Raw genomic sequence first — 13,882 nt, forward strand, 5'->3', positions numbered from 1 at the left:
TTACATTGTGTATACTGTTCCTACCACAGTACTTTTTTTTGAACTGGCAAACATGGCTATCAAGAGCCCAAAGAAAGAAACAGTGAATGAAATAATCATACAAGCTGTATTTTTGAACACCAACAGTTGTTTCTTTCCTCTCATTTAAAAGATATTTTTATTCTTTCGGCAAGGCTCTTCCATCAGATGAATCAAGATAACAAGAAATGGGATACAGAAAAAGCTTACAAAATTTGTACAACACCTTCAGCAAAAGTGAGATAACCTGCACACTACTACTTCCCTTTCTCAAGACCAGAGAGACAAGCAAGACTGACTCACGCGTGACCCTGATGCCATGGAGGCTGACAAAGGACATGGAGCCACTGGAGAAGCTGCACCCCCAACACAATCCTATGAAGATCAAATCTCACTGCTATCACACCCTGCTCCAACGGAAATAAAGAACCCACTGAGCAGCGCACAAACCCCACCACTTGTTCAGCTAAAAGGGGCAGTCATGTCCTATTCATTTCATTCCTATCAAGCAGGGGACAACCTGCATAATGCAATATTCAGTTCCATTACAAGCAAAACAAGTGCAGACTTTGAAACTTTGTTGCATTATTCTTCAATTTATGTGCTCTTTTAAAGTTTGTTTTAACAACTACATTTTAGTATACTATATATTGGTCTTCTAATCTCTATCAATTGCTTTATTTTCTGGCAAAGATTATGCATCTTTATAAAACAGCAACAATCAGAAGGTAAACTGAAACTCTACTATGTTTGCTCTGATATTATATAGTATCAAACACATCTTTATTCACAGGACATTATGAAATACCATTACAAAGCACTCTCAATTTCCTTTGTTTGCTTTAATGCAGCCACAGTGATGACAGATACTCCAAATTTTGAAAAGACAAAATTGCCTGAGAATTCTCAGAGCAGAATACTTATCCTTTGCTCTACGGAAAAGTACAGTACAGAATAACATCCATAGTATTAGTTACTAACTGCATGACATTGTTCTGAAGACAGGTTCTTGCCTATAGTCTCCCAAAAACATTCCCTTACATCCCACCCAGACAGAAGTTTGTGCTCTGTAGAGGTGCTACAGTTACATGAGGCACAGCAATACAGGCAGGCCTACTCAGTCCTTGCAGACAATTCTAAGAGCCATTACCAGCTGGAAAGTCTACTCTTAAAGTGAAACGCTACTTCAAGTACAGTACTACCTTTGCAAAGCTATCTCAGAAGTAAGTCAGACCACAGTAACCGTACTGTAAAGTACTGCAACCAACAGCATCCACCTTCTGGACCAGCAAAGTCTCCTTAATTTTATCTCTGAAAAAAATTTCCTTTGAGACCTTCAAGGTTTGTTTCTTCACACATAAGCCAATTCAGATCAGTAAAGCAAGTATCTTGCAACAGAAATGCCAGGCCACCTATAGAACAGCTACAGAACGCCCTTGTTATGCCATGTTATCATTCATCACTACAGTGTTCTCATGGAGAGAGAAGTGTTTTTCTCTCACATAAGAGCATCCAGCACAGAACAGCTACAAACAGAAGAGCTCTTCCCTAGGAGCACATCTATGGCCTGGCTCCAGCTGGGACAGACAGAACACAGGGAGCACGCACAGCTGGAAGCAGCTCAGTTAGATGAGCTGGCAGGCTAAGAGTAGTTCTGCATCGAGCCCTACGAACAAGTTAGTTCTCGCACAATATACCACGATTCAGTCCAAGACCATAAGGCACCCACAGAAATCCCAGCATCAATCAGGCATCAGTGAAGCATTAGCGTGCACATCCCCACCTGGGCAAGGAATCTGTTTGGCTTTGCACAATGGATGCAAGCAGGTGGATGTGACAAACACGGTGTTCACAAGTACATTCTTCAGTCTAGACATTTATTTGCTCTGTCCTAGGCTTAAACTCAGTTAGCTACATTAACACTATGTAAATCACGGTTTTAAGACATAAGCATTATGATTTGGCAACCAGGAATGTTTTGGCTTTAGTGAACTCCAAGACAAACATAACAGCAATGAACTTGAGAATAAAGAGTTGTAGTTTTATAAAAGTCTGGCAAAATAGACATTTTATTTGGGCTCAAGACCTTAACTACGAATTCTGCTTCAACCAACCTTAAGAGTATTGTTTCGAGAGACAGCTAGAGAAGTTCTGAGTTAACCAGCCATCAAAAATAATTTTAAAAATTATTTCTTAGCTCCCCCAGCAGTTTTGACCTTTGAGGTAAATGTAACTGTTCTTAATGCAGAGTCATTTTGCAAAGACTTCTTGATAAAGCTCTGAGCAGCAAAGTAAGAGATGATCTTTGCCACAACTGCTAACAAGAACCTTGTAACCAAGAACTAAGAAATTAACCATAAGGACAGTTTTATGCTGTTCTTCAGAAAACCTATGATAAGTAAGGGATTTTTGAGATACTAAACTGAGCAGATCTACCAGTTTAAGAGGGCAGGACAGTGCAGCAGAATTCTCTGTTCTTCACCCTGTAGAGCCAAGTGGCAGTGGGTAAAAGCAAACATTTTATTTGACAGCAGCCAAGTGTTAGGACTGTACTTTACTGGTAAAAAGCACCACAGAAGAAAGTCTCTTGCTAGTCAAGTCACAAACCAGCCTTCTTTGATTTCACTTGGTAAACACTTAATAAGGAAGACATCACTTTAATTCACAATAATTACTTTTCCAAATACCATAAACTATACAAAACAGCAAAACAATCTTGTTAGTAAAATTTTGGGTTAGTGAAAGAAACATTTTGCTTTCTTCCTTCCCCTCTGCTCCATTAGGGGTCTCTGTTAGGCCTGACATCAACCCACCGAGAAAATCACTAATCTAACTTTAAGCCTGAAGGAAGTTCACTCGTGTAACACTGGCTGCAGATACATTTTGTGTTTCTTTTAAGGGAACTGCAGTCTTTGGAAGCAGCTGATCACTGTCACACTGACAAAACTAAAGAGACTAAGACTAGAAGTAATTATCCTACCCCTATGTTGTACATGTCTCCCATATGAAATTACTCAACATAGACATTTCTAGATCTCTTTGTCAACCTCACTGACACACAAACAGCTAAAACACTAAAAATCTGATGATAAAACTGACCTAAAGGAGATTGCACGTTAGTAAAGCTGTGGTGAAATCTTTATACAACATCTACCTTTGGCAAATTCATCTCTCTGTACTATTCCCATTGTTTACATGTGAAGTAAATCATCCTGTTCCCCACCCCTCCCAGCAATTTTTTTTCCCCATTTATTCAACAGCCTGACATTTAAGCCTCTGCAGTCCATCAGCTAGAGCGAGAGGGCACTATTACCTCGATCTTCTCAAAAGAATGTCCTCACCATTAGAGGAAATATAAACAACTGAAAGACCCTTCATCTTGGAAAAAAAGGCAGTAACTGCTGTCAGCTAAATGTTATTGCAACATGGTCACCTCCACTGAAAGACAAGACTGTTACAAGTGATCTGGTTCCGCAGGTCTACAAAGTTATTAATTTGAAGATAAAACTCAAGTCACAGACATATTAAAATAGACTCTTAATACACTTTTACAAAAGTCATTGCTTCATAAAAGACACATTTCTGAAAGGTCAAAATGTTCCCATCCAGATTTTGAAAGGACACGTGAAATATGCATGAATACTAAGAGCTGTTGTTCACCCCCGGACTCCTAACACTAGACATAACCACAGCTGTGGCTGCCAGGGCTTCAACCATCAATAAACAGATGTGAGACTTCAACAGTCTTAAAATGGGAAGCTTGGTGTCTTAGACAGTGTAACTAAAGTGAAATGCAAAATGTTGCACACAGCCTTTCCTGCCTTATGAATTCCACAGGTCATTTTACACTGTGGATGACAGTGTGAGACAGGTGACCAGATGTTCACTTTATCAAACGAACTAAGCCCACATCTTTCCCTATCAAGCCTTGCACATCAGCCGCAATACAAATCTGAGCTGGTGATAATCTTGACTAACCGTCTTTTTTGTTGTTGCCCACCCAGTTGTCCCTCTATCCAACAAAAAGCTGAAAAGATGAGTAAAAACATTTAAATTGGTGAAAAACGACTTTGATAGCAAGGACTACAGGTACATGAACTAAAAGAAGCTTTCAATTCTGTTTTTAAGAGTGACAAAATTATTCCAATTTTTTAAATATTAATTTTCCTCAAAAATGTTTCTACTAAGTATGTAGAATTTATTTGTGGAATTTTCTATTGGTTACAGCAAAGAGAATGTAAGGGCTTCATTCACCACCTGAAAACCTAGTTTTTATTTATTAGTTTATAATACAGATATCCCACCATGATAAATGCTAGCAAGGTCTCCATGCTGAGCAGTCAATTCTTAAATTTCTTGTCAAATATTTGCCTCTGAAGTAATCACACTAAAATCCAATAAAGTTGGACTATTACAGCAAGATCTTACCTCCTGCATTATGTCTTTTTTTTGAGAAGTCAGTGACTATCAGGAATTAAGGGTATAATTTAATCAGCTAAAGCAACCAGGACTTGCTTATGATTTCACAAAACCATTTCAAGTGCCCTGGAAGAGCTTACTCAAAACAAAAATTCCACAAACCTATGCTCAGTGTTAATCACCCAAACACAAACACTTTCAAAAGTACACAGATCCTTAACACCTGTCCATTTCAGTAAGTTACAAACCTACCCACCCCTGAACATTGCGGCCTACATTTCTGAATGAACGTTGCTTCCTTGTTTATTAAAAAAAAAAAAAATCTGACAAAAATCTTTTTTAATACGAGTTAAGAAACAGAATACTAACTTTGCAAACAAAACAAATTACGTTGTAATAAACCCTATTATGCACACAAATAGAACTGAATTCTCTATTGTAAGGGAAAATTTGTGACAAATTTTCAAGAAGACAAAACCCAAGAGAGTGCCGCGGCTTCCCGCAGTGAAGATACTGCTTTGTGCGTCAACGAGGCACTGGAAAAAAACAAAAAACACCACCGTGAAGTTCCCACCCGCCCAACAGCCCCCTCGCCCCCCGGGCCAGCCCCGCCGGCATACTACGGGAGAGGAGAGCCGGCCGGGCCCGGCCAACGCTGCCGCCACCGGGGCGGGGCTGGGGAGAGGAGAGAAGGGAGCCCACCGCCCCCCTCCCGGCCCCCGCGGGCCCCACCCGCCACGACACAACGCCCCGCGGGGTGCAGGCAACACCGCGGCCCGCGGCCCCCGCCCCCCGTACCTGAGACAGCGAGGCCAAGGGGAAAAAGCGGCTGCCGCCGGCGCTTGCCCAGGGCCGGAGGGGAGGAAGCGGCCCCGGCGGGCAGCGCAGAGACCCCGTGTCGCTGCCTGGCGCGGCCCGGGAGGCCACCGCCTCCTGCTCAGCAGCGCCCTGCCCCGCCGCCCGCTGCTCCCGGCCTGGCCGCCGCCCGGACTCGGTGACACGCCGCGAGGCGGGCGACGTTTTGTTGTTGCGCAGCCCCCGCTCCCTCCCCAGCCGCAGCGCGACACTCGGTGCTGCTTTACAGCGCTCCGCAAAGCGCAGCCGCACCGGCTCGCGCCCCGCCTCCCGTTAGGCGCCGCTCGTGGGTCCGCGCCCCCTGCTGGGCGGAAGCGGCGGCGCAGCGCGGGGCTCCCCGCACCCCCAGGGCCGGGCCGGGACCACTCGGCACGGGCAGGCCGCGGCCCCCAGCGCCTGCCCCGCACGGGACAGCGACCCGAGCAGACCGAGGGGAAGGCAGCCGAGGGGGCACAGCCCCGCTGCTGCTATGTCTGCATTTCCCCATGCGGGTCTCGTACAAACGCGTTACTTTGCCACCCCGTGACGGCTCCGTGTGACCGCGCTGCCTGCTGTGCCAGCCGAGCTGACCGGCAGCGGCCAGGACAAGGATCCCCGTGCCCGGCCGGCCCAGCCCGGCGGTAGCGCTGCCGGGTCCCGCCTGGAAATGCACACATATCGCATCTACTCTCCTGAGAAACAGGGATTTAATTTGCATTTACCGCAGTAATGCAGGAACGGGTGAGCCTGCCCGCTCTTCTTACCACTACACTAACGCTGTCAATTAGACCTTGTGAGACCTTCTCCAGCTGAGGGTTGTACCTGCTCATTGTGAGCCCACCAGCACTATGAGCATCACGACTTTGACAAGTCTCCCATTTAGCAGAACGCCTTAGTGTTTGTTAACTTCATAGCTGCCCAAGTCTGCCCAGGTTGTGATACCCTTCTGCGGAGATGACCTTCCAGCAGTGCTGGTGTACACACTCAAAACTTCCAGCTTGAAACACTGGGCAGAGAAGGGCTGTGTGCTGTCAGTGAGCAACACATACATACACCAGAGATTCAGGAGCAGAAAGGTGTAGTCTGAGCTACCAGCAGTTAAAGATGGTACTCAGAACACACTGCCACCAGAGACACCAGCATACAAGAGTTCTGACACGTTTTGGAGGAGGTAAACAACCTTCATGCATCATTACAAAATAAATGGTCATTGGGAAAAAATGCATTTTAAGACTATTAATTGAATGAGTATTTGAATGGAATTTCCTTAAAGCAAAAGTGGATAAAACAACACGGAAGCTATTTCCCAAACAAGGAAAAAAGGCTGTAAGGAAAGACTCCCATAAATGCCTAACTCAAAAGAAGGTATTTCTGAGGCAGGAAAAAGGATTACTAAGCAAAGGAATATCCAAATATGTTCAGAAGTGCAGAAACAAAGTGCAAAAGGTGCTAGACCATGTAAATGATATGAAAATAAACAAGTTTTTCAGCTTTATACATAACACAAGAGCAAAGGAGAAAGTGAGACCCACGTACAGTGAAGGCGGAAAAAAGGATCCCAGATGATTTCATATGGTTCCAGAACCAAAATAATAATTCATTTCAGTTTTCAATTAAGACAAAAATACAGGTCATCCAGCATTACTTTGCTAGCTTTTTCTACACATTTTTTTTGGGGTGTTTGGTTGTTTCTTTTATTTTTTAAAATCAAGGAATGCAGTACGTTTCACGCAGCCATACTTCAGGAAACAAGGGCACTGGGCCACATATGAAATAACCACTGAAACCAGAGAGAATGGGGAGCAGTCCAAAAAAAAGAAACATGCCTATACCACTCAACAGAAGAAAGCAAAAGACAGTGGAAAGAAGGTCACATCAGATTTTATGGAGGTCACGAATGGCTTGGTCATGTAAGCAATCCTAATATTTTTCATTCATGACTGGAACTGAAGGTGAAATACATAAACAAACATCTGTTGGGGAAAAAATAATACATGAGAAGAACTGAATGACCTTGAAGACCAGAGCAAAGTGAAAAAAAGTAGAGTAAAATATAAATAATGTACACTTAAATACTAATGACTAAAAGTTTTGGTATATATTTCATACTTGTCAGGTAGAAGGCAGCAGGATGAGAACTTCAATAAACTACGTAATTAAGAAAATGACCAACAGTCAACAAAATGATGTAGACATGAAAAAATCAAACATGCTTGTACAATATTTTAGTCTGAATATTTTCCAGAGAGAGAGAGGTTTCAATGCTATTGTAAAAATTATTCCTGATGTATTCTTACAAGTACTTTATCCAGCTTTTTCAAAAATTTGTTCTGGAAAGATGAACTCTAAACAGGACACTCAATAGAATATAGCACATATAATATGAGAGGAAGCTAATGAAATTTGGCTGGATTACTTTAAGAAATGAGACAGAGGAACATTCTTTATAAGCTGAACCAATAAAAACAATACACCAACTAGTTATTTATTGATCTGTTTACTTAATAATTGTTTTGAACACTCACATGAAAGATGACAGAAAGGTATTTCTTGGCAGAGAAAATGTAGAGCCACTCTATGTTCACCAATTGAAAGACATACAAAGACCATTTCAAAAACCAAAAGCAAGGGCTACAGAGTGGCTATAAATCTCAGTTCACAAAATAAAAATAAACACATGGTAAGAACAGATATTCTTGATTTTCTCCCAGTGCAAAGACAGAGTGGCCAGATGATTTGTAAACGCTTTATATGATTTGTTAGATCTTTCCTCCTTGGGTAAATTAAAGGCAGAATTCCTAGCATCCTTATTAGCTATGATTTCCCAGTTCATATTTCACTATGGGCTACCAGCTGGCAATAAGCTACTAAATTGTGGGCTACCTCACCCTTAAATTAACACTTGATAGAAATCAGTTTGTCAATTATTGACTGGTTATTAACATATTTTTTAAGGCAAAGTGATGGAGAAAATGCACTTCAATGCCTGGAATTGCTCACTTAAAAAAAAAAAAATTAACTTCTACCTGTGCCCTTTGATATATTTATTAAAGTTGCTTTTGCCATTCTTCTAGGTTATAGACAGCTGTTTTGAAAATATTTTATTGATTTCTTGGACAAAACCAAAGGATTCTCCTTTTCACACTCCTTAGCTACAGAAAACAAAAAGGTTAAATAAATTAATGCTAAATCACTAATGCAAATTTCAGAATAGCTTTCAGGCTGGGTGTCATCAATTCATACTAAACTCTTTGACTTCTAAGTAGAGCCTAACAACATCATTTATATATGCACCCCAGGGCCTGGCAGAACTAAAGACATAAAGAAGCAGCTGTCTTATCTAAGATCAAAATAATGCCAACCAGCAGGAGTCTGCACTTTACATTTTTGGCAAGAAGACAAAAATCAAAGCAAACCCCTGTGCCGAGGTACCGTCAGCAGCTCGGCTTCATAGCTGGACGCAGCACTAGGCAGGAGCACCATTTCAGTCTGCTCGCCCACAAAGGAAAGCCAGGCACAGCTTCTCCAGGTGCGAACACCAGCTTCTGGGACACCATCCCACCGGGCATGTGGGCAAGGTGCAAAGGGCACACTTGTACAAGGAGATGTCTTTGCTCTGAGCTCTGTTAACTGCAAGTCTGGTAGAGCCCAGGACAGCATAGACTGTATACACTTATAAACCTCCTGCCTATATACAGGAGTATGTATCTCCTGTCACAAATACCACAGGAGTTCAAAATTACTTGCAACCAGGTTATTAATCCAGATGAAAACAGCCCATTCTTTGACATTTATATCATATGTAGTTCTGTATACTTAAAATGGACCATTCTTAAGCATATGTTTAAATGTTTGTAAGTGTTGAGTCACATTGAAATTACTATTATTAAACTGTAAAGTCTTTCATGGCAGTATGTTGTGAGGGTAATACAGGAGAACAAAAATTACAAAAATTTTAAGATTGATATTCAGATGACAAAAATTGTCACAGCTCAAAGCAGTCCCGATGAAGATCTTACTGGTGAAAACTGGAGAAATAGGGAAGAGGAGAAAAAAATGCTGCAAGATTTGTAATGTGAAAAACTGTTGATAGGAAATGAAAAAAACAGATGCATTTGCGGAGTAAAAAAGTACAACTCAACAGTTGTTCTGTAATAAATTTTGTGATGATAAATACAGGAAATTTTCTAATGTGACCAATGTAAGAGCTTTCAAAAGCTCTGGAACATAACACACACCACTCGGGTAACTATATTTTTAACATATACGGAAGAACAAAAAAAACCCCTACATTACAGCAAAACACAGATAGAGAAATGACCCACCAGTCACTCATTTTATTTCACACTGTAAAGCCTGATAAGGCTGTGAAATGTTACAAGCAGCATTTTCACAACACATTACTTCAGAAACTATGCAAATCCCTACAAAGGTCTCAAGCAGTTGGATATTCTAAGTAAGATACTTTAAGTATTTAAGTTGCCATATAATTAGGTAGGTGTGGTATATGTAATTAATTAGAAATAGCTACTTTGTTGACAGTATTTTTAATGGGTTTTTTTCTTGTCAAAAAACAAATATGTCACCAATCTGTTAATAGAATGATCACATGAGATATTCTTTTATATTCTTTCAGTGCTTGTACAATAATGAGGCCAAATAGATTTTTGCATTTTAATGATGAATCAGCAGTTATTTTTAGGGCAATTAGGTTTAAAACAAACATAAGTACCCTGCATTTAATGATCTGATTTTACACTAAGAAATTCAATAGCCATTTCCTAGCATGTACATACATACTTTAAGTAGTAAATTAAAGAAAAATATCTGTGTTTGATTTACAAGTAGCTTATGTTCTTCTCCTTGCTGTTCTGTAGAATTACAACAAGAGCTACTTAAAAATCAGAAACTCTTTTCTACAACCTTCTTCTGACTGCTCATCATACAGTGTATCAATAATACATCAAAAAGAAAACTATACATTTGGAGTGGAAAAAGCTATTTTTATAGCAGTGATGCATATTAAATTATCAGTGACTGTTGATGTCAAAATGTATCTATTGTCAGGCACTTGCTGAAAAACGTCTCAAACGGCATTATTCATTCTTGCTTTGTCTGGAGGGAAATAGTGCAGATAACATACCATCTGATAATTTTTAAATGTAAGCTTGATCGGAGGTTTGAATATAGTCAGATTGATATCAGGAATCACTAAAAGCAAAGTCTGAAATCGTAGTAATGAGGCAACATAACACCAGCACTGGTACAAGACTCAGCGCCTCTCGAAGTAAAAGGGATTCTTTCTGTTCATTTCAGTTGATCTAGCATCAGCCCAATGTCTCACTATTAAAAAGTGTTTAGATCCAAGAAGAAACTGAGTCATTGCATCATTAATTGCTGTGATAACTAGCTTTGATGGAGTCAGCACCCAAAATACTGTACTAGAAACTTGGATTTCTGAAGCAAACAAACAAAAGCCTAAAGTTAGAGTGAAAATACATATTTCAGAAATCCAGTTTTAAACAACCAGTTTGTTAAGCAGAGAAGTACATACAGTTTTGCTGATAAAGAGACATGGAAGAGCAATGCATCTCAAGTGAGACAGGATCCTGCTAATTGTAGGTACTTTATTTGGAGGTGACCTTCGAGCACTCCAGCCCTTCCCCTTACCTTAAACCAATGTCTCTTCTTCTCAGGTGGAAGAGGAGAAAACTGGGGCAGCCTTTTTAGCTCTAAGTGAATGCCCTAGCCAGGAGGCTTCCTTACATAAAAATAATTTTTAAAAAAGGCAAGAACTGCTTCCTATGTTTTAAAAACATTGAATATCACTGCATTTTTACAAAGCCAAATCACATTAAAACTGCACAGAGCATACCAACTGCACGAAGCTGTAAATGAGGTAAAATAGTCAGTGTTTGGTCCTCCGCTAGGCTTCCGTGTGAGGTTAGCAGTAGACTGGTCAGCACGGTTCAAACTGGGCTTATCTTCTATGCAGAAAAAAAGCAAATTTACAGTACCCTGTGAAAAACATTAAAAATTGAAGAATGCTTACAACTTTCAGGTGACTTACAGACAAAAAAACAATTTACAGGAGCAGTTTCAGACTTCTTTGTTGCCATTTAAATATTAATATCTGGGCCAAACATTTCTGCTCTTTAAAAGTCTATTACCATTTCCTAATCAAACTCTACCACAAATTTCAGAACCTAATGGTATAAAACAATCTCTTTGAAAAATAGTAGATGTTTCAAGAGTCTACAAAAGGACTAATAGAGTATTTTTCTTTAAAAAGATCAAACCATTAAAAAAACCGAGGAAATTAGAAACCAGCCAATCTAATTAAAATTCTGGAACAAACTGAAATTATTTGTAGATATCTGGAAAATAGCAAAGCGATAAATAATGACCAACATGATTTGTTCATGACAATCTATCAAACCAATCTAATTTCCATTTATGGTTCCACAGACATCAATAAACTGAAGATGTTCACTTCAGTGAGACTTTTGACATTCTGTTCCATCGACGTTTTCATAGAGGAGATAAGGAAATTTGATCTGAATAGAAACTACATAAATCTAGTGCAAAACTGGTTTGTACCCAGAGGATCAATATTAGTAGTTTACTATCAAACTGTAAGTTGTATCAAATAAAAGTCTTCATACACTGCAATATTGTAAAATCTTTGGGTAATGGCTTAGAGATTATGCTCATAAACCTGGAGCTGACACCAGGTTGAGAGGTACTAGAAGGAGCAGAATTGAAGACTGGAGTTTGAAATAATTGCAGGGGGACAATTCTATAGAATGAGTGCAAAGTTCTGCACTTAGCCGGAAATAATCAACTGCACAGAAAAGAGATATCATAATAAACTTGCAGAAAATAAACCAATTGGTAGAGTGGATCACAAGCAGAACATGTCAACAAGTTCATGAGGTTGAAAAAGGCATCTACCCTACTGAGATGCATAACTAGAAGTGTTGTCACCAAGGTAACTTCAAGAACTTATGGAAACATTGATCAGGAGCTAGAAGGGTACAACGACAAAAGGTCATGTGTTTCAGAACTCCGATTTAAAAAAAGGCAATAATCCATGCTTTTAATCAAAAAATAAAAAACTGAACAAAAATATGGTAACAGTCTTAGTTTATGTAAAATAATGCTGTGAAAAGAAAGGAACAATCCTTTACATTCACTTTGAATAAGAAGGCTAAATTGCAGCAAAAGGGATTTAATCTAGACATCTGAAAAAGGAAAGGTAATGATTAGGCTGTCTGAGGAACGAGGGGAATCTATGTTTAAGGCTTCAAGAACAGATAAGGCAAACATCCATCAAGGTTATTTTCATAATAGCTTATTGTGCCTTGAGGCAGGAGGCTGACTGAGAATAGTCACTTTTGGCTCTGTTGGCTGATGGTTTTTTTTTGGGGGGGTGGGGTGGGTTAGATGTACAGTTTTCATATCTACATGACATCAACCAACAAGCAGTGAGGTTTAGATAAGTCAAGCAACCCCTCTCAAACAGTGCGAGCACTCTATTTGTTACCCCTCTCATCTTTCCTCAACCTGGACACAGTAAACTTGTCTTCATCACTACTAGAGCCCAATCATTGGGATTTGTGTGTATTTGTACAGCAGTTTACCGCAATAAAACTGACAGTCCTGAATGAGACTTTGTTGCACGGCCAAACTCAAAATATGCAAATAAATTAAACTTAAGACTTTGTCATGCAATGCTGAAATGTTATACAAACGCTCACAAAAATCTGGTTTTGTAGTCCAAAGTTAAGCTAAAGAGTTCACTTATTAACTTGAAGGTCAATCCAAATGTATTTGATGTTAATGCAAATGTTATCACAGAATACAGCATCAGGAAAAAATATATTAATTTCTTATTTAAGATCATTCTTTTAATAAAATCTTGGTACCAAGTGCAACAGCAGCATTATATATCTAAAATATACATGCAATTATCAGTCCAAACTCTGTTATTTTAAACTTCTGTGCACGTTTAACTTTTAAATACGTGTATATTAGTCTTTATTAACTGATATCTAGTTCAGCAAAGTATTCTTTAAATACTTCAAGTGCGTGTTGAAAAGAGAGGATGGTGTTACAAATCTTTGTAGGATTCAGGATCTGATTTGCACAAAAAGTTCTTTAACCAGTATTTATTAAATAGAACTCTCATTCAATTTCTCATTTTTATCAATATGCAATTTCTGAATGACGAGAAGGAACAAGAGGATCGTTGTGACTTATACTAGTTTTTAGACTTAAATTCACAGATTCTGCCTCATTTGAAGATTTAATAGCAGCTGTAGCATCTAATATTGACAAAATAGCTTCAAGTGTTCTCTACAGAAAGCAAATTAAATAGTTACTAAGAAGTCGCACCTTCTATTACCTGGTACAAATACGGCCTAATAGATCATAATAAAAAGTACTTTACTGGTTAACAATATAAAACATTAGTATTGTACTTCTAGAATACTTCCAATAAAAAACTGTTAGGCAAACAGATCTACTTCTCCCTAGATTATTCTTCCTCTAATATTTAAAATCATTGGAGCTAATATTTCACCTGGGAAAAATTAGCAAAACCAGCATC

General features: G+C 39.5%; 1 protein-coding gene across 8 annotated transcripts in view; it reads right to left on the reverse strand.

Annotated features, from left to right (window-relative positions):
- Positions 1–13,882, reverse strand: part of RNF111 (ring finger protein 111) — a 55,428-nt gene that overhangs the window by 40,074 nt on the left and 1,472 nt on the right. For 5 of the 8 annotated variants that reach the window (XM_065847813.2, XM_065847816.2, XM_065847815.2 and 2 more), the window contains exon 2: positions 11,147–11,289. The exons of 2 other annotated variants lie outside the window; for them this stretch is intronic. The gene's annotated coding sequence lies outside the window, so the exon portion shown is untranslated. Of the gene's footprint in view, positions 1–5,235; positions 5,516–11,146; positions 11,290–13,882 lie in introns of those variants that run through there. One more of the 8 variants, XM_065847814.2, reaches the window with a different exon arrangement.

The sequence above is a fragment of the Patagioenas fasciata genome, chromosome 12 (assembly GCF_037038585.1).
Source record: "Patagioenas fasciata isolate bPatFas1 chromosome 12, bPatFas1.hap1, whole genome shotgun sequence".
Lineage (NCBI taxonomy): Eukaryota > Metazoa > Chordata > Aves > Columbiformes > Columbidae > Patagioenas > Patagioenas fasciata.